General features: G+C 38.4%; 1 protein-coding gene across 5 annotated transcripts in view; it reads right to left on the bottom strand.

Annotated features, from left to right (window-relative positions):
- ZMYM4 (zinc finger MYM-type containing 4) overlaps positions 1 to 27,724 on the bottom strand; it is a 147,534-nt gene that overhangs the window by 112,266 nt on the left and 7,544 nt on the right. For 2 of the 5 annotated variants that reach the window (XM_019836636.3, XM_023258462.2), the window contains exon 2: positions 3,050 to 3,111. The exons of the other annotated variants lie outside the window; for them this stretch is intronic. The gene's annotated coding sequence lies outside the window, so the exon portion shown is untranslated. The remainder of the gene's footprint in view (positions 1 to 3,049; positions 3,112 to 27,724) is intronic. 5 annotated transcript variants of the gene reach the window in all.

Here is a 27,724-nt window from a genome sequence, read left to right as displayed (position 1 = left end):
CAGCCGGGTCACGATCTCACAGTCCGTGAGTTCGAGCCCCGCGTCAGGCTCTGGGCTGATGGCTCGGAGCCTGGAGCCTGTTTCCGATTCTGTGTCTCCCTCTCTCTCTGCCCCTCCCCCGTTCATGCTCTGTCTCTCTCTGTCCCAAAAATAAATAAAAAACATTGAATGTGGAGCCTGATTAAAATTTTCTCTCTCTCAAAAAAAAAAAAAAAAAACAACAATTTTCTCTCTCCCCCTCGGTCCCCTCCCCTGCTCATGTGCACACAGGTGTGCTCTCTCACTCAAAAACAGATAAATAATGTACACTTAAAAAGGGGTAAAATGGAGCACCTGGCTAGCTCAGTTGCATACAACTCTTGATCTCAGGGTCATGAGTTCAAGCCCCACGTTGGGTGGTATTTATTTACTTAAACTTAAAAAAAAAAAACAGGTAAGATGGTAAATTTTATGTTATGTGTACTCTACCACTAGTTTATTTTTTAAAAAGGCAAAATAAAGAATTTTCCAGATGTACAAAAGCTGGAAGAATTCATCACCAGCATATTGGCCTAATAAGAAGTTATTAAAGGTATCTGAAGAAAAAAAAATGACACCACATGGAAATCAGGGACTACCCAAAGAAATGAAGGGTACTAGAAATGTAAATATCTGACATTACCAATTATAAATATATTGCCTCTCAACTCCAAATCCACTCCTCTCTGCCCTGCTTTGCAATAATGAAGCTGGTACCTGTAAACATTTCTTCTCTGCCAGCTGGCAAAATGTTAACCTTCTCAGCAGATGGCACTCGAGGAAGACTCCAGACAGAAGTAGGTTCTCTTCCAATTAGTGTGCTCTAACCTGCTGGTTCCAGTGGAGAACAATGGTATGCAAAACACCCAACAGCCCTCTCCCCAAGCTCCAACTTCCCATCAAGTCTCAGCGACACATATGCAACCCCATGGGTAGTTTCCCGGCAAGTTTTGTCAGCACCCTGCACTGACAGTTGTGCAGCAAGTTTCTGCAGCACTCTTATGAGCCAAACACTTCCCAAAGAATTATGCCATGTTCCAGCTGGCTTCTTAGATTGAGAAAGGGGCTTCCTAGTAACTTTTCTCAGTCCCCCAAAAGGGGGTTTCTTGCTTGATAATGAAAATTTGCAGCACTTCACACTTCTCCAGCATCCAGTGTAACACACCCTTTCCAACAAGATCTGAAAGTCTCAGCCTTCAAACTGGAAAATTCGGCATCTTCCAGATTTGTTCTATCCATCCTTGCTACCATGCCCCAGCCCTAGAGGTAGTGGTTGCTCATTCTATTGTGTATACTTCACAGTTCTCTTTGCCCTCTAGGGTTAACTCTCTGTTACTGGTTAATAATTTTTTTTTTTTTTTTGGTTAGTAATTCTTTATATTAAACTTCCCTGTTCAAATTAATGTGTGGTTTCTGAGTTGGTACTGCAATGGTCACAGTAAACATACCTACAAAGATGGGATTTGAAGATTGGCTTCGTTGTGCCCTCTGCCTCAAACAGGAAATAGGATGCTAATAACCCCCAGCATGCAGTGGCATCACAGTTAATCAAGCTATCAACTGTGGTTGACTGTGATGAGGTGCCAACAGAAGCAAGTGCCTTAGGACCCCAAATGGCTATTGTACTGAACTGTTAAGGCAGTACAGATGACTACAAGGTCTGCTATATGAGATGGATTCTCTAAATGCTCTTGAACAGGTACACAAAAAATAAGTTCAAGTCCGTTAACTGTCAGATTAAATCACAGTCTGAAAAACAGTACTGTCATGACAGTATTAAAGAAATCTCAGGGGCGCCTAATTGGCTCAGTCGTTTGACCATCTGACTTTGACTCAGGTCATGATCTCGAGATTAGTGACTTTGAGCCCCACATCAGGCCCTCTACTATCAACACTGAGCCTGCTTTGGATCCTCTGTCTCCTTCTCTCTCTGCTCCTCCCCTGCTCACACGCACGTGCATGCTCTCTCTCTCAAAAATATACATTTAAAAAATCTCAACACCTCTTTATTCTTATAACCTCAGATTCATATTGCTAAAAATCAAATGCAAAATTTGATTCTGCAAGTAGCTGAATTATAACAGGTGAATTCATAGTCTAAGTTTCTCATGTGAAAGTAAGAGCAATGACTAGGGAAAAAAAAAATGGAACCCTGAAACTTAGACATGTGGTCGAATCAGAATGAAAAAAACAACTTCACACCTCCAGTGGCACTAACTTACTCTTCTGTATATAGAGAGCAGCTTTCCTTTGCTGAAAATCCTGTGATATTGTTACGTTCTGCAAATGACTTGGAAGAGGATGCTCATTCTCCTCAAGACCAACTACAACCAACCCTGTTGACATTACACCCATAACTAGGTTCAAATCTCAGCACGTTCTAGAGGAACAGATATACGTATGCATGACTCAAGAGAAAATAGCTTAAGCACTAAAAAAATGCCAAAATTCTGTTAATATATAAAGGAAAAAACCTGAGGAATATGTGTGAAAATCGATGCTAAGGGTATTAGACCAAGAAGATTAGAATTCATCAATATGAGTGAGCTTTCCACAGACTCTATGATAACTTGTGCAGTTGGAGATGGCTCTAATAGCCTACTTGTTGACTGAAACTTACACTCAACAATATAGCTGTAATCATTAAGGAAATGAAATCAAAATTATTCTAACACTGCCAATGAATATTAAATGAGGTTTAATGAGGCTGAAATACTAGAGTTCCACTGGCATTATGTGGAAGAGAAAATCCAAAGGTTTAAGGAGACAGGAATATTGAAGTGGATTTATCCTCTGCAACCTACTACCCAACTACATACCCTGAGAAGGCCCAGAAGACACTATAATTAGTGAGGGAAGCACCACATACTTGAAAAGGCTGTGTGGCTGCTCTCTTTTAAGTCAGGTACGACTTCAGGGAATGTCACCACTGAGATGAGCTCCCTGATCTCACTGAGGATGATGGGATCCCAAAGTAGCAGAGGCCAAGTGGCAGTACTTAACTCCAAAGATAAGGGCAGCGAGGACGTACCGGTAATCAGAACGCTTTGGCCCGCAGGGATCTTTGGCAGTGGCTAATTGATCACGATGTTCCTAGGAATGAAATAGATGGGCAGTTTAATCTATATAACAGAAAAATGCCTAAATCTGGTGGCCAAAAACCGACTTGAATCATCATAGTGGAAGTCATGGGCATTTGCCCACTTTCCAGACCTGGTCAATTCACAGACCCACAGCCTTTTGTAACTGAGGAGAGACTGGGTCCACCTGAGGAAAAGCTCTGCACCATTACAGCAAGGACACACCATAAATATTCCTCCAAAGCCTTCCTCAAAGGGACTACAGCCATTTAGTAGAGCAGTGGTTTTTAAGCAAGGGCAATGTTGCTTCCCAAATCTAGAAAATTTGGTGAAATCTGGAGGCATTTTTGGTTATTACAACTAGGGAGCTCTACTGACATCTAGTGGGTATAGGCCAGGGATGCTGTGAACCATCCAGCAATGTATACTATAACCCCTACAACAAAGAATTACCTGGTCTTAAAAACCTCTCCAAGATTTAGTTACCTCCCTGATCTCATCTCCTACTACTCACTACCTTACTCACCTACCTTCAGCTACCACCACTTTGCTGTTCATAAAATATACACAGCATTCTCCTGCGTCACAAACTTTGGCTTTCTTGTTCCCTCTACCTGGAATGTTCTTCCTCTTAAGATACCCCTGTGGCTGGCTTTCTCATTTCCTTCAGATTTTGCTTAAATGCCTCTATCTAAAACTGCAATGCCACTTCCACAACAGCACAATGTATACCCTTTTTCTGCTTTATGATTCTCTATAGAAGTGTCCCATTTTAAATGTTCTGCATTAATTGACTAATAGTTCTCTCTCCCATCAACAGAATATAAACTACGTAAGAGCAGAGATTTTCTCCATTTTATTCACTACTGTATCCTCATTCCTACAATGGTTCCTTGTGTGTAACAGACACTCAAACATTTGTTGAATGGAAGCATGAATGGTGACTGGATGGAAATTAGGGATGTGGAGCACTGAGGAATTCTAAGATGACTCCTGAAGTGGTTATCTGCTTTTATCTGCTGAGTACCCCATTCTTCTGAAAACAGTCACTTCTGATTGTCAGATATTTTGAACACTTTTTCCTTTTTAAAAATGTGACAATTTTTTCAATGTAGTCAAATCAATTATTCTTTGAATTACCTTTTTTTGGTTTATGCTTAAAAAGGCATTCCCCGTATCAAGATGTTGTATTTACCTATATTTTCTTTGGGGAATACCTTTGTTTTCTTATATCCATATATTCAATCCCTCTAGAATTTGTTTTGGTATCTGGAAGAAAAGAGCTAACTTTATCTTTTGCCCAAATGACCAGAAAACTATACAAACACAATTTAAAGAATAACTTACAACTATATTCTTACACACAGAAATGAATCTATTTGTAATAATTTGAGCATACCTATGTCAGTATTATATTCAAAATCCTATAAAACAAGGTACCCACTTCCTCTACTCCTCCACTCCCCCAATACTCTTCTAATTCAAAACTGTTTTGGCTATCTTTCACCTACTTATAATTCCTAGTGAAGTTCATCACTGTTTTCTCAAATTCTACCCTCCTTACCATGAAAAAGAAAAACAAAATCCTGTTGGGACACCAATATAATAATATTAATTTTATGAGACATATATTTTGATTATATTGGATTTTCCCATCCAGGAATATGGTATATCACTTATTTTTTTCAAGAGCCATCAAAGCATAATGGTTACAGATTCTCTGGAGTTTGGAGTGACACAGCCTGAATGGGTTCCAATCCCATCATTCCTTATCCTAGCATCTAAATTACCCTGACAAGACATTTTACCTCTCTGTTACCCTCAAACATAACACTGTATTATAAGGTCACTTTGAGAATTAAATGAATTAAGTGTTTAAAACAATGTTCATAAAGATGACTTGTGTTGTGACTATTATTATTTTTTTATTACCATGTCCTTAGGTAAACTCTTGTCATTTTAAGTCTCATACTTTTTAGGTTTATCCCAAGGAATTTAATTTTTTATTGCTTTTTGAATCACTTTTTAAAAATATTTTCCAACTACTTACAGTCAAAGTTACTAAGTTTCATGGGATTTTTAAAAATATTTTAATGTTGTAACTAGACATTTTACAATTCCCTGTTACAACTCTAATACACTTTCTCTTTTCCTCCAGATTGCTTTCACTTTTGAATTTTTACTTCTTGGCCCTAAAATATTTTCTACTGATACTCTTGAGAATTCCAGGCAAATAAGTGTGTCATCAGAAAATAATCGTAATTTTGTTCTCCAACTTTCCAAGATTTATGCCTTTTTTCCCCCTCATCTAGCTATATTGCCCTAGAACTTCCAGAACAGTCATAGGCATGGTAATAGCAGGCATCCTTCCTAAATCTCAAGGAGTGACTGCTGGATTCTAACACATATGTTTTATTATGTAAAGGAAAGAACCCTCTATTTTTAGTTTTATAAAAAAGAGACTTTATTGCTAGGAAATGAATACTAAATATAAAAAGATCTTTAAAAAAAAAACTTTTTAATGTTTGTTTATTTTTGAGAGAGAGAGAGAGAGAGAGAGAGAGAGACAGAGAGAGAGAGAGAGACAGAGCACGACCAGCAGAAGGACAGAAAGAGAGGGAGACAGAATCTGAAGCAGGCTCCAGGCTCTGAGCTGTCAGCACCAACTGAGGCACCGACTGCGGCACCGACTGCTTAACCAACTGAGGCACCAAGGCGCCCCTAAAAAGGTCTCTTTTTTGTTTATTTATCTTGAGAGAGAGCGCATGTGTGCTGGAGCAGGGGAGGGGCAGAGGGAGTGGAGGGTAGGTAAGAATCCCAAGCAGGCTCCACGCTGTCAGTGCAGAGCCCAACGCAGGGCTCAATCTCATAAAGCATTAGACCATAACCTGAGCCAAAATCAAGAGCCAGATGCTTAACCAACTGAACCAACCCATGCACCCCTATATCAAGATCTTTATTAGCATCTTGGTATGAGACCTTTTCTATTTTGGTATATATTATTAAAAACATGGAAATGGACTATTCCTCAATGGTACAAAGAAAGATTAGAAACTGGGGGGGAGGGGGGCAGGGAATGGCTGTTCTTTGACATTAACTGCCATTTCTTAAATGGTTACTGGCCTATTCAGGTGTTCTATCTTTTGAATCAGTTTTGGCAACTTATTTCAGAAAATCTTCCATTTCATCTAAAGGATCGTGTTAATTATATCTTAAAAAGTTTAGGGCACCTGGGTGGCTCAGTCAGTTAAGGAACCGGCTCTTGATTTCAGCTCAGGTCATGATCTCACAGTTCATGAGTTTGAGCCCCACAGTGGACTCTGCACTAACAGTGCAGAGCCTGCTTGGGATTCTCTGTCTCTGCCCATCCCACATGCTCTCTCTCTCTCTCTCCCTCTCTCTCTCAAAAAATAAACTTAAAAAAATTTTTCAACATATTATCCCCAAACTATTTATGGTTACAGCCTTTATTTCAACACTATTTGTTTTCTTTTCTTCAATTAGACTTGTCAGTAACTTGTTTATTGGTCACTTCACAAAGAATCTGATCCTTTTTCAGTCTATACATTTTCTACTTAATTCATTTTTTCTCACATATTATTTTTGTTACATATTTTTTACTTTATTAATTCTTCCCTTGTGCTTTCCTCAGGTTTATTTCATTGTTCAAACATATACAGCTAATACACACTTTTTTTTTTTTTAACTAAAAGCATTTAATGCAAAATATTCTCTTTGGAGTATAGCTCTGCTTGTATCCCAAGATACGGTTTGCTCTCATTGTTACATTCTTTTGCTGTTATTATTCAGGTATAACTGACATACTCGTCATATTCTCAATTGTCTGTAACTGAAGTTAGCTTCAACTTGCTTAACCCAAGAAATGCTTAGAAGTTCTAAAATTTCCAAGTGGTAGGGCTGTGTGAATTATGTGTCAATTATGATTAAATTTTATAAATGTTCCATGAAAATGTTTGCATGAAAATGTAAAGATGGTCATGTTTTTCTCAAAGTGTACTAAGTTCAGTTGAACTTCAGTTCCTCTAAACTATTAAAACTTTTGATTTATATATGCCAATACAAAGGTTTTCGATACATAATGATTCATGGCAGTTATATCTTCAGTGTGAATTACAGCTTCTACAAAGTCAGAAAGTACTGATAGTTAATTACTTTTGCCATGAATAATTTTGTTTTAATATTAAAATTCGAATTTTTGCTGTATTTGCAACTTTGACACATTGGCATACTTTTATTTTTAACTTTTATTAGTTTTATTTCATTTTAGATTTTTCTTATAAATAACCTAAATATCATATTCAATATAAGAATCTTTGTCATTTAACCTTTTTAAATGGTCCTCAAATGAATCTAATTATGAACATGAAAAATACTTAAGTCCCTACCTAAATACTTAGGACACTTCCTACATGGACAGAAACTTAAGATGGTACAACTTTAAAAAGTTGTCAAGTGTTAGGGGGCCTGGGCGGCTCAGTCGGTTAAGCATCCGACTTCGGCTCAGGTCATGATCTCGTGGTTCACAAGTCTGAACCCCAGGGCTGGGCTCTGAGCTGGAGCTGACTGACAGCTTAGAGCCTGGAGCCTGCTTCGGATCCTGTGTCTCCCTCTCTCTCTGCTGCTCCCTTGCTTATGTAAACACTCGTGCTCTCTCTCTCTCAAAAATAAACATTAAAAAAAAAATTTTTTTTTTTTAAGTGGTCAAGTGTTACAGTCTCTTAATAGCATTTCCCACTAAAAGGAACCAGACCTCCTGGAAGATATGGCTGATTTCAAGTCTGGAGTAGGGATTATACAGATGAGTTTGATTCATCTTGCACCAGAAAGCAAGGAAATTATCAAAGACTACAGCAGTCATGACAAAATGACAGAAGAGCTAATCTGAAGAGGCTTTTATCTACCAAAGATGGCATAATAGACTACAATTATAAATAAATCTATTTATAGTAATTTACCATGATACTGCCTTTACTCCCCTTACTTCAAAAAATAACTCTCACTGGTCATTTGTGAAGGCTGTATCACTTCATCAACTCATTCTTAAAAACAAAAAAAGAATCCAGCATTTATCTTTTCTTCTTGTTTTGGGGCTTTTTTTATATATCTTGTCTTGTCTTTGTCTTACATTAATGATATTTTACGGTTACAAAGAAACCAAATGTTAGTTGATAAGGAAAAGTTCTTCTCTATAAAATAATCATAGCTAATAGACACTGGAGAAATAAAAGATTTAGGAAATCATCATTTTATAACCCCTAACGAAACGGTGAATCAAGAAATAATTATTGGGCGCCCGGTTGGCTCACTCAGTGGAGTGTGTGACTCTTGATCTCATAGTTGTGGGTTCAAGCCCTGCACTGGGTATAAAGATTACTCATGGAATAAAATCTTTTTAAAAAAGAATTAGTTAATGAATGTTAAAACCATTCAGGTAAAAACTGAAGGGGAACTTTTAAATATATGGTTTACGCTGACATCCCCTGAACTAAGATGAATGCGATGGTTCCACTAGCGGTGTCATACCAATAAAGAATTCTTTCCAAAAAAGATGAAAAATTTAGAGTGTGTGGCTGGCTCAGTCAGTGAAGTGTGCAACTCTTGATTTTGGGGTTGTGAGTTCAAGCCCCACACTGGGTGCAGAGACTACTTAAACTAAAAAAAAAAAAAAAATTTAAGACAAGAAAAAAAAATTTTGAACCTAAATCTTATCACACTTCTAACTGTTACAGGAAACATGAAGAACAGAGTAATATGTCCAATGACACCAGGATATAATCAACAAAGCCCAGAATGTGGGAAATGCTGCAGAACAAATCAGCTAGTGTCTTCTAAAAATAAACAGCAGTTTTTAAAATGGGGAGATTTACTGATTAAAAGAGGCTGCAGATACATAACGCACAAACCTTATTTTATTTTATTTTAATTTTTTTTAATGTTTATTTATTTTTGAGAGACAGATCATGAGCAGGGGAGGGACAGAAAGAGAGGGAGACACAGAATACAAATAGGCTCCAGGCTCTGAACTGTCAAGTCAACACAGAGCTAGATGCAGGGCTTGAACCCATGAACCATGAGATTATGACCTGAGCTGAAGTCAGATTCTTAACCGACTGAGCCACCCAGGCGTCCCCACAAATCTTGTTTTAGCTACTGACTTTGTGAAACAAATAAGAAAGTTGTACAAATGTCAGGTGACATTAAGGAAGCCTGTTGATTTTGTTCCATGTGATAATGTTATTTTGATTTTTTTTTTTTTTAAAAAGAGACTGTGTATGTTAGAAATGTATACTTGTGTATTAAGAAGTAAAACAAGGGCCACCTGAGTGGCTCAGTCAGTTAAGCGCCTGACTCCTGGTTCCAGCTCAGGTCATGATCTCATGGCTGTTAAGATCAAGCCCTGTGTTGGGGCTCTGCATGGACAGCACAGAGCCTGCTTGGGATTCTCTCTCTCTCTGCACCTCTCCTGGCTCGCTCTCTCTCTCTCTCTCTCTCTCTCTCTCTCTCTCTCTCTCTCTCAAAATAAACAAACTTAAAAAAAAAGTGAAATAAAATGTCTACAATTAGCATTAAAATGCTATAGAGACTGGCACAAAAACAGACACTCAGATCAATGGAATAGAATAGAGAACCCAGAAATGGACCCACAAACGTATGGCCAACTAATCTTTGACAAAACAGGAAAGAATATCCAATGGAATAAAAACAGTCTCTTCAGCAAGTAGGGCTGGGAAAACTGGACAGCGGCACGCAGAAAAATGAACCTGGACCACTTTCTTACACCATACACAAAAATAAACTCAAAATGGATAAAAGACCTAAATGTAAGACAGGAAGCCATCAAAATCCTCGAGGAGAAAGCAGGCAAAAACCTCTTTGCCCTTGGCTGCAGTGACTTCTTACTCAACACGTTGCCGGAGGCAAGGGAAACACAAGCAAAAATGAACTATTGGGACCTACCTCATCAAAATAAAAAGCTTCTACAAAGTAAAGGCAACAATCAGCAAAACTAAAAGGCAACCAACAGAATGGGAGAAGATATTTGCAAACGACATATCAGATAAAGGGTTAGTATCCAAAATCTATAAAGAACTTCTCAAACTCAACACCCAAAAAACAAATAATCCAGAAGAAATGGGCAAAATACATGAACAGACACTTCTCCAAAGACATCCAGATGGCCAACCGACACATGAAAAAATGCTCAACATCACTCATCATCAGGGAAATACAAATCAAAACCACAATGAGATACCACCTCACGCCCTTCAGAAAGGCTAACATTAACAACTCAGGCAACAACAGATGTTGGCGAGGATGCGGAGACAGAGGATCTGTTTTGCACTGCTGGTGGGAATGCAAGCTGGTGTGGCCATTCTGGAAAACGGTACTGAGGTTCCTCAAAAAATTAAAAATAGAACTACCCTACAACCCAGCAATTGCACTACTAGGTATTTATCTAAGGGATACAGGTGTGCTGTTTCGAAGGGGTACATGCACACTTATGTTCATAGCAGCACTATCAACAATAACCAAAGTATGGAAACAGCCCAAATGTCCATCGATGGATGATGACTGGATAAAGAAGATGTGGTATATATACATATATATATATACATATATATACACACACACACAACAGAGTATTACTCAGCAATCAAAAAGAATGAAATCTTGCCATTTGCAACTACGTGTATGGTATTATGCTAAGCGAAATTAGAGAAAGATAAGTATCATATGACACTCATATAAGGACTTTAAGACACAGAACAGATGAACAGAAAGGAAGGGAAACAAAAATAATATAAAAAACAGGGAGGGTGACAAAACGTAAGAGACTCTTAAATATGGAGAACAAATAGAGGGTTACTGGAGGGGTTGTAAGAGGGGGGATGGTCCAAATGGGTAAGGGGCATTAAGGCATCTACTCCTGAAATCACTGTTGCACTATATGCTAACTAACTTGAATGTAAATGAAAAAAAGAAAGAGACATAAAAAAATAATAATAAAATAAAATAAAAATAAAATGTTACAGGGAAAGACCTGAGAGGAACGAATAAAACAGGCAGAAAGTTGATTACTGTTTAAAGAAGATGAATGACAAATACATGACCATTAGTCGAACTATTTGCTCAACATTTATATTTTAAAATGTCCATTATCAAAGGTTTTAAAAAAGTAGTGATAAACTAGAAACATCTTAAATACAGAGTTGTATTCCTCACACTAAACAAGAAGCTTTTTTCCTAATATAATTTATTATTTAACGACCCTGAAAATATCTCATTATTTTGAGGCCTGTGTTACTTTTTTCCAACAAATGACAACTAAACAAACAAAGTAAATCCTTCTTTGATGCTAGATGCAGCACTTTTTTTTCTTGTTCATAATTATTGAATACTGCTTCATTAAAATTAATTTTAGATGGAGCGCCTGGGTGGCTCAGTCGGTTGAGCGTCTGACTTCGGCTCAGGTCATTATCTCACAGTTCTGCTCTCTCTGCTCTGCCCCTGCTTGTGCTGTCTCCTCTGTCTCTCAAAAATAAATGTTAAAAAACATTTTTTTTAAATTAATTTTTCGGGCACCTGGGAGGCACAATCAGTTAACCATCCAACTCTTGATCTTAGCTCAGGTCATAATTTCACAGTTTGTGGGTTCAAGCCCTGAATCAGGCACAGGGCTTGCTTGGGATTCTGTCTCTCCTCTCTGCCCCTCCCCCACTTTGTGCGTGTGCATATGTGTGCACACATGCTCTCTCTCTCTCAAAATACATTAACTTTTTTAAAACTATGTAAAAAAATTAATTTTCCATATACAAAAACACAGGAAAATATTTACTTCTCCTTTATGTTAAGACATCAATGGGAATGCAAGCTGGTACAACCACTTTGGAAAACAGTATGGAGGTTCCTCAATTAAAAATAATTAAAATTATATTTTAAATTTAAAATAATATTAAATTAAAAATAGAACTACCCTACGACCCAGCAATTGCACTACTAGGTATTTATCCAAGGGATACAGGTGTGCTGTTTCAAAGGGACACATGCACCCCAATGTTTATAGCAGCACTATCAACAAGCAAAAGTATGGAAACAGCCCAAATGTCCATCGATGGATAAAGAAGATGTGGTGTATAAATATATATATACAATGAAGTATTACTCGGCAATCAAAAAGAATGAATTCTTGCCATTTGCAACTACGTGGATGGAACTGGAAGGTATTATGCTAAGTGAAATTAGTCATTCAGAGAAAGACAAAAATGATATGACTTCACTCATATGAGGACTTTAAGAGACAAAACAGATGAACATAAGGGAAGGGAAACAAAAATAATATAAAAACAGGGAGGGGGGAAACACAAGAGACTCAAAACTGGAGAACAAACTGAGGGTTACTGGAGGGGGTGTGGGATGGGGGAATGGGCTAAATGGGTGAGGGGCATTAAGAAATCTACTCCTGAAATCACTGTTGCACTGTATACTAACTAATTTGGATGTAAATTTAAAAAAATAAAAAGTAAAATTTTTAAAAATAATAAAATAAATAAAATTAAATTAAATAAATAAAAAACATCAAACATGAAGAAAAACCAAAGGACAGTAAGTATGCATATTTTCTATAACTATCTTGAGAGAAATACTTCAACTGACATAAATTCTATGAACAATCCTATGACGATCATATTAAAAAGCAAGGAAGTTACTATGATATAACGGAATTCAAGATCAGAAAACATCATATTCAATTTCAGGGGAACAAAAAGGTTGAATGAAAAGAAAAATTGGAGCCAACGTTTACTTCTTTTTTTCTTTTTTTTTAACATTTATTTATTTTTGAGACAGAGAGAGACAAAGCATGAATGGGGGAGGGTCAGAGAGAGGGAGACACAGAATGTGAAACAGGGTCCAGGCTCTGAGCCGTCAGCACAGAGCCCAACGCGGGGCTCGAACTCACAGACCGTGAGATCATGACCTGAGCCGAAGTCGGCCACTTAACCAACTGAGCCACCCAGGCGCCCCCGTTTACTTCTTAAATAATTCAAGTGTTACATAGAAAGGAAAGCAAGAAAAAAGTAATGTTCACTCTCACTTCTAGGCAATGACTTCGAAGGTTTCCATGACATTATCCTTGGCTCCAGGTCCTTCCCCCTTTGCCTCTAGAAATTACCACCTAGTATATGCTAGTATTTCCTGTGCACTAACCCACTGAAACCCACTAAGAGTTAGATTTATCTCTTTCTATTTTATCCTTAAGGAAACAAAAACCATGTTACTGTTAAGGACCAAGGTCAAATTCTGTGACAGTGGCTCCTACTCTGCAATCCTCCACCTAATCTATTTCAGAAGGTCTGGGATAGATAAGGACTACACATTTGTGTATTACACAGGAGCAGGGATGGAATTCCCCCAGGGGATTCTGAAGCATATTGCTAATTAAAAACAAATACACCATGATATGTTTTCTCCTGGGTACTCTGCTGTTATCTATCTGATTTCTACAAAATTAAGTTTGTGTCTCTGTATATGGGTATATTCATCAGCCTCAATCTCAATTTCTGCTGTCTGAAGAAAACAATGTTAAGAAAATGAAGATGAGGGGTGCCTGGGTGGCGCAGTCGGTTAAGCGTCCGACTTCAGCCAGGTCACGATCTCGCGGTCCGTGAGTTCGAGCCCCGCGTCAGGCTCTGGGCTGATGGCTCAGAGCCTGGAGCCTGTTTCCGATTCTGTGTCTCCCTCTCTCTCTGCCCCTCCCCCGTTCATGCTCTGTCTCTCTCTGTCCCAAAAATAAATAAACGTTGAAAAAAAAATTAAAAAAAAAAAAAAAAAAAAAGAAAATGAAGATGAGTTATAGTCCAGGAGAAAATATTTGCAAAACACATATCTAAGGATTTGTATCCAAAATACATAAATAACTCAAAATACAATATGAGAAAACTTATATCACCCAGCAATCCCACTCCTAATTATTTACCCAAAGGATATAAAGACACGTTTACACAAAAACCTAGACATGAGAAATTGAGACTACTTTCTTCTGTTAGAAAGAAAATGTTACTGAAGACATTGTTCATTACTCAGTGTCTCCTACTAAAGATTCACATCTGTAACTACTTTTAGAATCAGTGCTAGAAAATGCTGTTTCTTCACAGTACAGTAATATTTGCTCTAGGTGATATGGGACATATTTAACTAACTCTGATCAATCACAACATTAGAATTATCATATCTATATTTTCCTTTACCATGGTCCTTAATTCTTTTAATCTTCTTTTGTATATCTTTTTGTAAAACTACCCCAAATTCTTTGTGGAAACAGCTAAATCTGGACAAATACACCAAAAAAATTGTAACCAACATAATAAGCTTTCTCCTTCTATTAATCCTTCTTGGAAATGAAGGGGGTTTTTTTCCCTTTTTTTTTTTTTTGTTTAAAGTTTTTATTTATTTAAGTAATCTCTATTTCCCACGTGAGGCTCAAATTCACAACCCTGAGATCAAGAGTAGCATGCTCTTCCAACTGAGCCAGCCAGGTACCCCTTTTATTTTCCTTTTGTATATGCTGTTTTAAAATTTTGGAAATAGTAAATTATTACAAGTAGTGCAGCTGACCTTTGAACAACATAGGTTTGAACTGCACAGATCCACTTATCCACTTTTATCAATAAATATGGTACAATACTGTGGATGTATTTTCTCTACCATATGATTTTGTTTTCTTTTTCTTTAAGTAGGTTCCATGCCCAGCATGGAGCCCAAGCCCAGCATGGAATCCAACACAGAGCTTGAACTCACAACCCTGAGATCAAGACCTGAGTTGAGATCAAGAATTGAACATTTAACCAACTGAGCCACCCAGGCACCCCCTCTACCTTATGATATTTTTAAAAACATTTTCTTTTCTTGGGGCACCTGGGTGGCTCAGTCGGTTGAGCGTCCGACTTCGGCTCAGGTCATCATCTCACAGTTCGTGGGTTCCAACCCCACGTCGGGCTCTGTGCTGACAGCTCAGAGCCTGGAGCCTGTTTCAGATTCTGTGTCTCCCTCTCTCTCTGCCCCTCCCCTGTTCACGCTCTGTCTCTGTCTCAAGAATAAGTAAACATTGGGGCGCCTGGGTGGCGCAGTCGGTTAAGCATCCGACTTCAGCCAGGTCACGATCTCACAGTCCGGGAGTTCAAGCCCGTGTCAGGCTCTGGGCTGATGGCTCAGAGCCTGGAGCCTGTTTCCGATTCTGTGTCTCCCTCTCTCTCTGCCCCTCCCCCATTCATGCTCTGTCTCTCTCTGTCCCAAAATTAAATAAACGTTGAAAAAAAAATTAAAAAAAAAAAAAAAGAATAAGTAAACATTAAAAAAAAATTTTTTTCTTTTCTCTAGCTTACTTTATTGTTAAGTGTATAGTACATAATACATATAACATAAAAAATATATTAATCAACTGTTTATGTTATCAATAAGGCTCCCAGTTAAAATTGGGTATTAAGTTAATTAAGTTCTGGGGGAGTCAAAAGTTATAGGCAGAGGTGCTTGACTGGTTCATTCAGCAAAGCACATGATTCTTGATCTTGGGGCTGGGAGTTTGAGCCCCATTTTGGGTAAAGATATTATTTAATACTAGATAAAATTTAAAAAAATTTTTAATGTTTACTTATTTTTGAGAGAGACCGGAGTGTGAGCAGGGGAGGGGCAGACAGCGAGGGAGACACAGAATCCGAAGCAGGCTCCAGGCTCTGGGCTGTCAGCATAGAGCACGACGCAGGGCTCAAACTCACAAACCACGAGATCATGACCTGAGCCTAAATTGGAAGCTTAACCGACTGAATCACCCAGGCGTCTCTAAAATTTTTTAAAAGTTATAGGCAGGGGCGCCTGGGTGGCGCAGTCGGTTAAGCATCCGACTTCAGCCAGGTCATGATCTCGCGGTCCGGGAGTTCGAGCCCCGCGTCAGGCTCTGGGCTGATGGCTCGGAGCCTGGAGCCTGTTTCCGATTCTGTGTCTCCCTCTCTCTCTGCCCCGCCCTCGTTCATGCTCTGTCTCTCTCTGTCCCCAAAAAAATAAACGTTGAAAAAAAAAATTTTTTTTTAAAAAAAAGTTATAGGCAGATATGACCAGGGGGTTGGGGGACAGTGCCCTTAACCCCCATGTTGTTCAAGGGCCAACCATACACACATATGGTAATGCTGAGCTTATAAATTAGAGTAAGAGACTAACAACAATAAAACGATTATAGCACTATACTGCAATAAAAGTTAATGTGGTCTCTCAAAATATCTCACAGTACTGTATTCACCCTTCTTGTGTTGACATGAGATGATAAAATGCCTATGTGATGAGATGAAAGGTGAATCTAGGCACTGTAACTTAGCGTTATACCACTGACCTTCCGACAATGCAACAGGAGGATCATCTACTTCCGGAAGGACCGTGGTTGACTGTGGGTAACTGAAACCACAGGAAAAAAACCACAGATTTTTTTTTTGGGGGGGGGGGGGACAGGGGGAAGATGGAGAGAATACTGTATTGGTTTATAATTCCCTCCTACTATACTCAACTTTTGATAGTCTTCTTTAAAAGTCATAACCTGAGGGGCACCTGGCTGGCTGATTCAGTAGAGTATGTAACTCTTAAACTCAGGGTTATAGATCTGAGCCCCATGCTGGGTGTAGAGATTGCCTAAAAAAAAGTCTTTAAAAGTCACAACCTGATCTCAGCTGTGCTGGGTGGAATTAAGCGAAGATTCTATCTCTACATCAGGCTTATAGGGCCAAGCAGGACCCCTACCAAGACTAGCAGGACAGTAGCAGAGAAAATCAGAAAAAAAACTTTCCCATGAAGGAAAAGTACATTTCTAGGAGAGAGAGTCAGAGCTGTGAGGCAACCTGCCTCTCGCCACAGGAAGAGAATGTGAACAGTACCTACCTTGGGGAATTGAAATATTATTAAGGGAGCCAAATTGTTACCATATAGATGAAGAGATTTTCATTTCTGAAGATAAATCAGTCTCCATTGAATAAAATGAATGGGGGAAAGGAACACTAGAAAAGGGAGGGAAAAGAAGAGTGTTTAAAGGCAAGGAAAGTAAGAAGACAAAGCAAGCAAAATGAATACCATAACCAGGCTGCTGGCAATAGAAATAAAGTTTTACAAATCATGTGTGAAGTTACCTCAATAAGACTCACCAGTTAAAATTGGATTGATAAGGTAAAGAGGAAAAAAATGAGCAGTTTCTAACCAGGGTGACTAGAAGAGGGTTAACTAAGAGAATACAGAAAGAACAACAGGCAGGGAAGGGATGGGGCACTATTTGTGAGAGCAAGTACTTACAAGGGGAATAAAGAGTCCATTGTAGGCACACTAAATTAGCAGTATTTGTTAGCACAAGTCAAAGCATACATCTGAAAACACAGATTTTGAGTTTTAGACACACACATGCAAAAGAAGCAAAGAAGTACAAGGGAAAATCACGTATGTATTTAATGGGTAGTGGTTAAAACTACTGTAGGTGATTACCCAAGAAAAACAGAGACCAAGGAAACATTTATTGGGCATGCAGAAAGAGTCAAAGATGACTGAAAAGAAACAATTCAAGAAAACAACCATGAGAATGCCACCTTATAAGTAAGGGAAAAGTTTCAAGGAGGAAATGGACAACAGAGTAAGATGTGTAAGAGATCAAGTAAGAAAAGCTCTGAGAGGGATCCATTAGACATGGTAATTCTTAGGTTATTTCAGTGATCTTAAAGAGAATTTCAGTGGAGAAACAGATGGAAAAGCCAGATGTGGGTTGAGGAGTAAATGTGAAAAACACAAGCAATAGAGTCTCAAAAAGACTCTAACTTCAAAAAGCTTATCTTAGTTCAGACTATAGTCTGAAATTACCATTTCCTACTGAAAAGGTACCAGGGCTTCCTGGGAGTTAATTCCAAATATGAGATAGTAATGTATAGCATGAGCCTAGGTAGATCTTTTTGGCCAAAAAGGGAAGAAACTTTCAAGAACTACTGATGTTAAGTTATAAGGATGCAGATAAGGGGCACCTGGGTGGCTCAGTAGGTTAAGCGTCGGCCGTTCAGCTCAGATCATGATTCTCACAGTCCATGAGTTCAAGCCCCACGTTGGGCTCCACGCTGTCACTGTGGAGCCTGCTTGGGTTTCTCTGTCTCCCTCTCTCTCTGCCCCTGCCCACTCACACTCTCTCTCTCAAAATAAATACATTAAAAAAAAAAAAGACACATGTCTAAGTATTTTATTTTTATTCTTTTCAATGTTAATATAAGTGAAATAATATCCTTGATTTCCTTTCAGGATTATTCACTGACAGTGTGAAGAAACACAACTGATTTTTGGGTGATTTTTTTATTCTGAACTCTGCTGAACTTGTTATTACCTCTCACAGGGTTTGGGATTTTTTTGGTGGATTTGTAAGGGTTTCCTATATGAACAACCGTATCATCTGTAAATAAGAGATAGTTTTACCTTTCTTTCCAATTTGGACACCTTTTCTTTCTTGTCTGACTGCTCTGGCTAGAACGTCAAATACAATGATTAGAAGTACCAAAGAGGGCATCCTTATCTTATTCCTGATCTTAGGAGAAAGCCTTACAGTCTTTCACCATCAAATATGTTGTTAGCTATGGTTTTTCATATATAGCTTTTATTATATTGAGGAAGTTCCCTTCTATTCCTAATTTATTAAGTGTTTTTATAATGAAAGTATGATGGAGTTTTCCAAATTTTTTTTCTCCACCAACTGAGATGATATGTAAGTTTTTTCTTTCATTCTATTAATATGGTGTATTACACTGAGACTTAGAAAAAAATTTAACCAAGGAAGTACAAGACTTGTACACTGAGGAGACTTGCACAAAACACTGTTGAAAGAAATTTTAAAGGATGGGGGCACCTGGTTGGCTCAGTCAATAGAACATACAACTCTTGATCTTGGAGCTGTTGAGTTAGAGCCCCACATTGGGGCTAGAGTTTACTTAATAAAAAAAAGTTTTTAAAGGACAAAGATAAAAGGAAAAACATTGCATTCACTGATTGGAAGACTTAATAGTAGGATGACAATACTACCCTAGAGATTTACAAATTCAATTCAATCCCTACCCAAATCCCAGTGGCATTTTTTGTAGAAATGGTAAAAAATTCGGAGCACCTGGGTGGCTCAATCAGTTAAGCATCCGACTTCAGCTCAGGTCATGATCTCACAGTCTGAGTTCAAGCCCCGCGTTGGGCTCTGTGCTGACAGTCAGAGCCTAGAGTCTGCTTTGGATTCTGAGTCTCTCTCTCTCTCTCTCTCTCTCTCTCTCTCTCTCTCTCTCTCTCTTTCTCTCTTCTCTCCCCCCTCCCCCACTCACACTTGGTCTCTCTCTCAAAAATAAATAAACATTTAAAAAAATTTAAGAAAGAGGGGTGCCTGGGTGGCTCAGTCAGATGAGCATCCAACTTCGGCTCAGGTCACAATCTCATAGTTGGCGGGTTTGAGCACCGTGTCGGGTTCTGTGTTGACAGCTCAGAGCCTGGAGCCTGCTTTGGATTCTGTGTCTCCCTCTCTCTCTGCCCCTCCCATGCTTGTACTCTGTTTCTCTCTCTCAAAAATAAACATTAAAAAAAAAAATTAAATAGGAAAAGACTCCTAAATTTCATATGGAATTTTAAGGGATGCCAAATAGCCAAAAACAATCTTTTGTTTGTTTGTTTGTTTGTTTACCTGGGCAGGAGGGGGAGGGTGGGCAGCAGAGAGAGAGGGAGAGAATCCCAAGCAGACTCCAAGCTGTCAGCACAGAACCCAACATGGGGCCTGAACTCATAAACCGCAAGATCATTATCTGAGCCAAAATCAAGAATTGGACACTTAACCAACTGAGCCACACAGGTGCCCCAAAACAATCTTGAAAAGTAAAAACAGGGGTGCCTGGGTGGCTCAGTCAGTTGAGCGGCTGACTTCGGCTCAGGTCATGATCTCGCAGTCCATGAGTTTGAGCCCTGCGTCGGGCTCTGTGCTGACAGCTCAGAGTCTGGAGCCTGTTTCAGATTCTGTGTCTCCCTCTCTCTGACCCTCCCCTGTTCATGCTCTGTCTCTCCCTGTCTCAAAAATAAATAAAAAACGTTAAAAAAAAAAAAAAGTAAAGTAAAAACAAAGTTAGAGGACTCACACTTTCCAACTTCAAACTTCTACAAAGCTACAGTAATCAAAAGTGTAGTACCATCACAAGGCGATACATAGACCAATGGAACAAAATTGAGAATCCAGAAATAAGCCCTTACATATATGTTTATATACTGAGTAGGTGTGTCCCCAAAATATATATTTTGAAGACTGAAACACCAATGTTATGATATTTAAAGATGGGACCCTTGGTAGGTAACTAGGATTAGAGGAGGTCATGAGGGTAGGGCTCTCATGATGACATTAGTGCCCTTCTAAAAAGAGACCAGGGAGCTTGCTCACTCTGTCTCAGAACACACAAAGAGATCATGAGGACACAAAGCAAAGATGGCAGCTGCCAACAAGCCAAGTGAAGAGGCCTCAGAATGAAATCTACCTTGCCAGCTCTTTGATCTTAGACTTCCCAGCCTCCAGAACTGTGAGAAATAAATTTCTGTGGTGTAAATCATCCAAACTATGGTATTTTGTTACAGCAGCCCAAACTGATTAATACAAAGGCCAAATGATTTTGGACAAGGGTGCCAAGATCATTCAATGGGAAAAGAACAGACTTCAAATATGGTGCTGGAAAAACTAGATATCCACATGCAAAAGAACAAAATTGTACACATACCTTATGCCACAAACAAAAACTAACTTAAAATTAATTAAAGACCGAATTTAGGGGCGCCTGGGTGGCGCAGTCGGTTAAGCGTCCGACTTCAGCCAGGTCACGATCTCGCGGTCCTGGAGTTCGAGCCCCGCATCAGGCTCTGGGCTGATGGCTCAGAGCCTGGAGCCTGTTTCCGATTCTGTGTCTCCCTCTCTCTCTGCCCTTCCCCCGTTCATGCTCTGTTTCTCTCTGTCCCAAAAATAAATAAACGTTGAAAAAAAAATTTAAAAAAAAAAAAAAAAAAGACCGAATTTAAAGAGGTAAACTAGGAGTGCCTGGGTGGCTTAGTCGACTAAGCATCCGACTCTTGATTTTGGCTCAGGTCCTATCCTCGCTGTTATGAGATAAAGGCCCTCTATCAGTCGTTGCGTGGAGCAAGGAGCCTGCTTGGATTCTCTCTCTCCCTCTCTCCCTCTCTCCCATTAAAAAAACAACGGACTTTATTTAAAAAAAGAGATAAACTACAAAACTCTTAGAAGAAAACATATGGGAAAAACTATATGATCTTAGATTTGGCAATGATTTCTTAAATATGACAACAAAAGCACAAGCTACAAAAGGAAAACATAAATTAGACCTCATCAAAACTGACAACTTTTGTGGATCAAGGGACACTATCAAGAATGAGAAGAAAACCCCCAGAATGAGAGAAAATATTTCCAAATCACGTATCTGATCAGTTTAACATCCAGTATGTAGAACTCCTACAACTCAACAACAAAAAGACAAACTACCCAATTAAAAATGGGCTAAGGATTTAAACACACATTTCTCCAAGGAAGATCGACAAATGGCCAAAAAACACAAGAACAGATACTCAACGTCATTAGTCATTAAAAAAAATATCAATCAAGGGGCACCTGGGTTGCTCAGTCGGTTAAGCATCTGACTCTTGATTTCAGCTCAGGAGAGATGGAGCCCCAAGTCATGTCAGGCTCTGTACTGGGCATCAAGCCTGCTTAAGATTCTCTCTCTCCCTCTTCCTCTACCCCTCCCCCGCTCTCACGCGCGCTCTCGCCCTCTCAAAAGAATTCAAGGGGCGCCTGGGTGGCTCAGTCGATTAAGTGTCCGACTTCGGCTCAGGTCATGATCTCATGGTTCGTGGGTTCGAGCCCTGCGTTGGGCTCTGTGCAGACAGCTCAGAGCCTGGAGCCTGCTTCAGATTCTGTGTCTCCCTCTCTCTGCCCCTTCCCCAGCTCACACTCTGTCTCTCTCTCTCTCTCTCTCAAAAACAAATAAACATTAAAAATTAATTTATAAAAAAAAAGAATTCAAATCCAAACCACAAGATACTGCTTCACATCCACTAGGACAGCTTTATCAAAAAAAAAAAAAAAAAAAAAAAAAAAGAAGAAGAAGAAGAAAAAGGAGGAGGAGGAGAACAGAACAAATGTTGGAGAGGACAGGAGAAATCAGAATCCTCTTGCATTGCTAGTGCACCTCTGTGGAAAAGTTTGGTGATTCCTCAAAAAAGATAAAACATAAAATTTCTATTTGTCCCAACAAATCCATTTCTAGGCATATACCCAAAAGAAGTGAAAACACAGACTCAAACAGATATTGTACAGCCCTATTTATAACAGCATTTTTCACAACAGCCAAAAGACAAAAATTTGTGTACATCAACAGATGAATGGACAAATGTGTTATATACATACAAATAAGATTATTATTCAGCCATAAAATACAATGAAGCTCTGATATATTATGCTGAATGAAATAAGCCAGACATCAAAGGTCAAATACTGTATGATTCCGCTTACATGAAATATTCAGGATAGGCAAATTCATTGAGACATAAAGTAAATTAAAGCATAACAAAGACTGGAAGGAACTGCAATGGGGAGTTATTCCTTAATGTGTACAGTCTTCTGTCTGGCATGAAAAAGACAATGGTAATAGTTGCACAACACTATTAAAATGTACTTAATGTCATTCAAATATACACTTCTAATAAAAATTTAAGGTAACTTTTAATATAATAATTTTTTTAAAAGCATTGAGATGCAAACCTTAAAGACCTTGCTGCAGGCTGAACTGTGGCCCCCAAAGATATGTCCTCCCAGATATTCAGAATGTGAGCTTTCTGGAATAACCTTTGCAGATGTAATTAGTATAAGGATCTTGAAATGAAATGACCCTGAATTAGGCTGGGCTGTAAATCCAATGAAGACTGTCCTTAAAAGAGACAGAAACACAGAAAGAAGGCCATGTGAAGGCAGAGGTAAAGAGAGGAGTTAATGCTGCCACAAATTAAGGAATACCTAAGGCCATCAGAAGCAGGAAGAGACAAAGAGAAGGTTCTTCTCTAGAGCCTTCAGAGAGAGGATGGCCCTGCTGACCCCTTGATTTTGGACTTCTAGCCTCCAGAACTATAAGAGAATAAATTTGTTGCTTTAAGCCACCAAGTTTGTGGTGATTTCTTACGGCAAACCTAGGAAACTTATATATATTTTAGTATAGCGAAGTGGTATGTTGCTGTAATAAATATCTAAATACGTGCAGTTTTGGAATTGGATAACGGACAGATGCTGGATGAATTTTAAGAAGCAGGATAGAAAAAAAAATCTAGATTACCTTCAAGAGATGGTTGGTACAAACATGGATACAAAAGGCAGTTCTATCAAAACCACAATGAGACACCACCTCATACCTTTCAGAATGGCTAACATTAACAACTCAGGCAACAACAGGTGCTGGTGAGGATGCAGACAAAGACTATCTCTTTTGCACTGCTGGTGGGAATGCAATTGGTGCAGTCACTCTAGAAAACAGTATGGAGGTTCCTCAAAAAATTAAAAATAGAACTACTCTATGACCCAGCAATTGCACTACCAGATGTATTCAAGGGATACAGGTGTGCTGACTCAAAGGGGCACATGCACTCCAATGTTTATAGGAGCACTATCAACAACAGCCAAAGTATGAAAAGAGCCCAAATGTCCATCAACTGATGAATGGATAAAGATGTGGAGAACATATATACACACAATGGAGTATTACTCAGCAATCAAAAAGAATGAAATCTTGCCATTTGCAACTACATGGATGGAACTGTAGGGTATTATGGTAAGAGAAATTAGAGAAAGACAAATACCATATGACTTCACTCATATGAGTAATTTAAGAGACAAAACAGATGAACATAAGGGGAGGGAAGCAAAATAATATAAAAACACAGAGGGGGACAAAACATAAAAGACTCTTAAATACAGAGGACAGAGGGTTGCTGGAGTGGTTGTGGGAGGGGGGATGGTCTAAATGAGTAAGGGGCAAAAAGGCACCTACTCCTGAAATCATTGTTGCACCATATGGTAACTAACTTGGATGTAAATTAAACAATAAATTATAAAAAATAAAAATAAAAAAATAAAATAAAGGCAGTTCTGGTGAAAGTTCAGAAGAAAGTGAGGAACAGAGAAGAAAAAGCTTATAACATCTTAAAGAATAGGTATACCATAAACAAAATGTTGGGGAAAATATGAATGTTAAAGGTGCTTCTGGTGAGATCTCAAAAGGAAATGAAGAATATGTTATTGGGAACTAGAAAGTGATCTTTGTTATAAAATAGGAGAAAACTTGACTGAATTGTGTTCTACTATTGGATAGAAGGCACAACTTGGAAGTGATGAACTTATTTATTTACTAAGGAGATTTCTAAGCAAAGCATTGAAAGCGCAACCTGGTTTCTTCTTGCTGCTAAGAGTAAAAAATGAGGGAAAAGAGATAAACTGAGGAAATGTTAAGCAAAAAGGAAGTAACTCTTGATGGTCTGGGAGATTCTCAGCCCATCCAGATGGCAGAGGATGCTAAAATTAGGGAATTCACTATTATAAAAATGTGCTCTCTCAAGAAAGGGCCAAGGGTATGGCTGGACAACTACTAGCTGACGACATCAGATATATGACTCATGGGTCCAATCTATCACCTCAATTTAAGTCAGGAATACAAATGGGGCTATCAAAGATTTATGAAGAACCTTCTTGTCTAATTGTGTGGATCCCCTTTACACACAGAGAAGACTCACAAGGCTTGTGAACATATTATACCAACAAAAACACTGCCAGCCTATACTTCAAAGAACAGAAACTAGACAAAAATTTTAAAAAGCTGACTTCTGGAATTCTATGGTCAAGAAAAAGCTAGTAAAGCTACCCATGTGTGAACTTGTGCTATCCTTCAAGAAAAAGAAAGGTACACAGAAGTGGAAACCAGAGAAGTAGGCTCAAAGCAAGAGTCTACAGTGTCTCCATAAACCCAGAGGGCAGGGATCAAGCCACAGAGAATTATTCTCAGGCCTTGAAATCTAATAAAACTGGTCCTGCTGGGTTTTGAACTTGACTGGGGCAAGTGATCCCTTTATTCCTTCCATTTCCTTCCTTTTGGAATGGGAATATCTACCCTATGTCTGTCTCACAATTGTATGTTAGAAGCAAAACATTTGTTTTCTGGTTTCGCAGGGCCACAGATAAAGAGGAATTTTACCCCAGATGGAATCACACTCATACCTCATGCAGATGATTTAGATGCTGAGATTTGGCTGGGGTGAGCTAACGATATTTAGAAGAGATTTATTAAGTCTTAAGAATTCATGTTGTAATGGGTTGAAACTTTGGGGAATGTTGAGATAGGGATGAATGTATTTTGCATATTGGATGGTTAAGTTGCATATGGGATGGTCTCGAAGGACAAGGGGGGGGACTGTAGTGACTTGAATTGTGACCCCTAAAATATATGTGCACCCAGAACCTCAGATAGTGAGCAGAACAGGTTTTTGCATATGTAATTAAGGTAAAGATCTTGAAATGAGATCATCCTGGGTTAGGATGGACCCTAAATCCAATAAAGAGTATCCTTAGAAAAGACAGAACACACAGAGAGAATGACAGGTGAAGAGGGAGGTGGACTGGAGTTATACTGCCACAAATCAAGGAACACAAATCAATCCACCAGAAGCTTCCAGAATTCTTCCAAAAGCTGGAAGTGAGAAAGGATTCTTCCCTAGAGTCTTCAAAGAGAACATGGCCTTGCTGACACTCTGACTTCAGACATCTAGCCTCCAGAACTGAGAGAGAATAAAATTTCTGCCATTTTAAGCCACCAAGTTGGTAATAATTTGTTACGGCAGCCTTAGGATACTATTACAAATAGCCATTAATAAAATATATACCAAATTTAAACATCAAAAAGAATACTGACCACAGTAAATTTAAATATATCAAATATATTAAAAATCCATGTGTTCATAATGATATCACCTCCCAAGTCTCACCTTTAGGATTTGTAGGGACATCAATTCATTCTTCTGAAAGTTGGCAAATAAAGGGGAAAAAAAAATAAGCATTTACTCTGTGCTTTGCCTGTATAAATATTATAAGGTAACCAAATAATGGTTATTTGGTGAATAATAATCAAATTGTTGGTTGAAGGAATTCAACCAATGAAGGAATTCTTTATGGAAAAATTCCAGTGAATAAATACAGAAGAAATGATTTAAAACAAAAATCATTTCTCAAAGGAAATTATGGATCTAGACAACAATCATCTATGGCTGATAAATTCATTAGGTGAAAGGTTAAGAAGTTGTAATGTTTGGGCTCCACTGACAGAAAGAATGTAAACGGATCAATATTAGTATCACTAAAGTGTGACAACCATTTAGATGCCTCCTAGAATGATGTAACCATCTAACAGGGTGATTATATATCCTAATTTGTCCAGGATACTCCCTGTTTATGGCTATTGTCCCACTATAATTATAAAACAGCACACCCTTTATTTCTAAAACTTATTGGAAATAAATTATATAATTACTCTATGAATTTTTCTTTCCAAAAAAACTGAATCTAAATCTAATAAAGCTCTACCAATTCAAGTTCTCAATTCTGGCTACAGACTGAATCACTTGGGAAAATTTTTAAAAATATTGATGCCTAGAATCCACCCATGAATTCTGATTTAATTCATCTGAGATGTAACCTGAGAATCAGGATATTTAAAAGCTCTCCAGGTAATTCTCAAGTTTCAGCCAAAGTTGAGAACTACTGCTCCATATGTAACTACTAATTTGTGGGAAATATGAAGGGTAATTGAACATGTTAAGACACCACAAGAATTCAAGCAGCCAAATCCAGAATGTGGGAAATTCTCCTGAACAAATGACCTAGTTTTTACAACAAAGAAATAGCATGGGGAAAAGTTCAGGGTGTATACAGTAGGGAGGAAGATGGTTGAAGTTAAGAGAAATTTAAGAGGCAGATAAACCAAATCAAATGGTAAATCTTATATGGATAGTGATTTAAAAACAAACCAACTATAAGAAAACATTTAGAGAATCAAAGAAATCTGAACAGACTGGATTAAGGAACTCTTTACTAGGTATGGTAGTATTGGAATTGTTTCATTTTTTTTAAATTCTTACTTATTAAATATACATATGTAAGTATGTATAGATTAAATGATGTGATTCTCGAGATTTCTTTAAAAATATTTCAACTAGGGCACCTGGGTGGCTCAGTCACTTAAGCATCTGACTCTTGATTTCAGCTCAGGTCATGATCTCACAGTTCATGGGTTTAAGCCCAACACAGGGCTCTGCACTGACAGTGTAGAGCCTGCTTGGGATTCTCTCTCTGCCCCTACCCTGCTCTCTCTCAAAATGAATAAACTTGAAAAGTTAAAATATTAAAAATAAATAATTTTTAAAAATTTAATAAAAATTAAATTATCTCAATAAAAAAAGAGGCAGGGGCACATGGGTGGCTCAGTCAGTTTAGCAACCAA

The sequence above is a fragment of the Felis catus genome, chromosome C1, assembly GCF_018350175.1.
Source record: "Felis catus isolate Fca126 chromosome C1, F.catus_Fca126_mat1.0, whole genome shotgun sequence".
Lineage (NCBI taxonomy): Eukaryota > Metazoa > Chordata > Mammalia > Carnivora > Felidae > Felis > Felis catus.
This window is presented reverse-complemented; position numbering and strand designations above follow the sequence as displayed.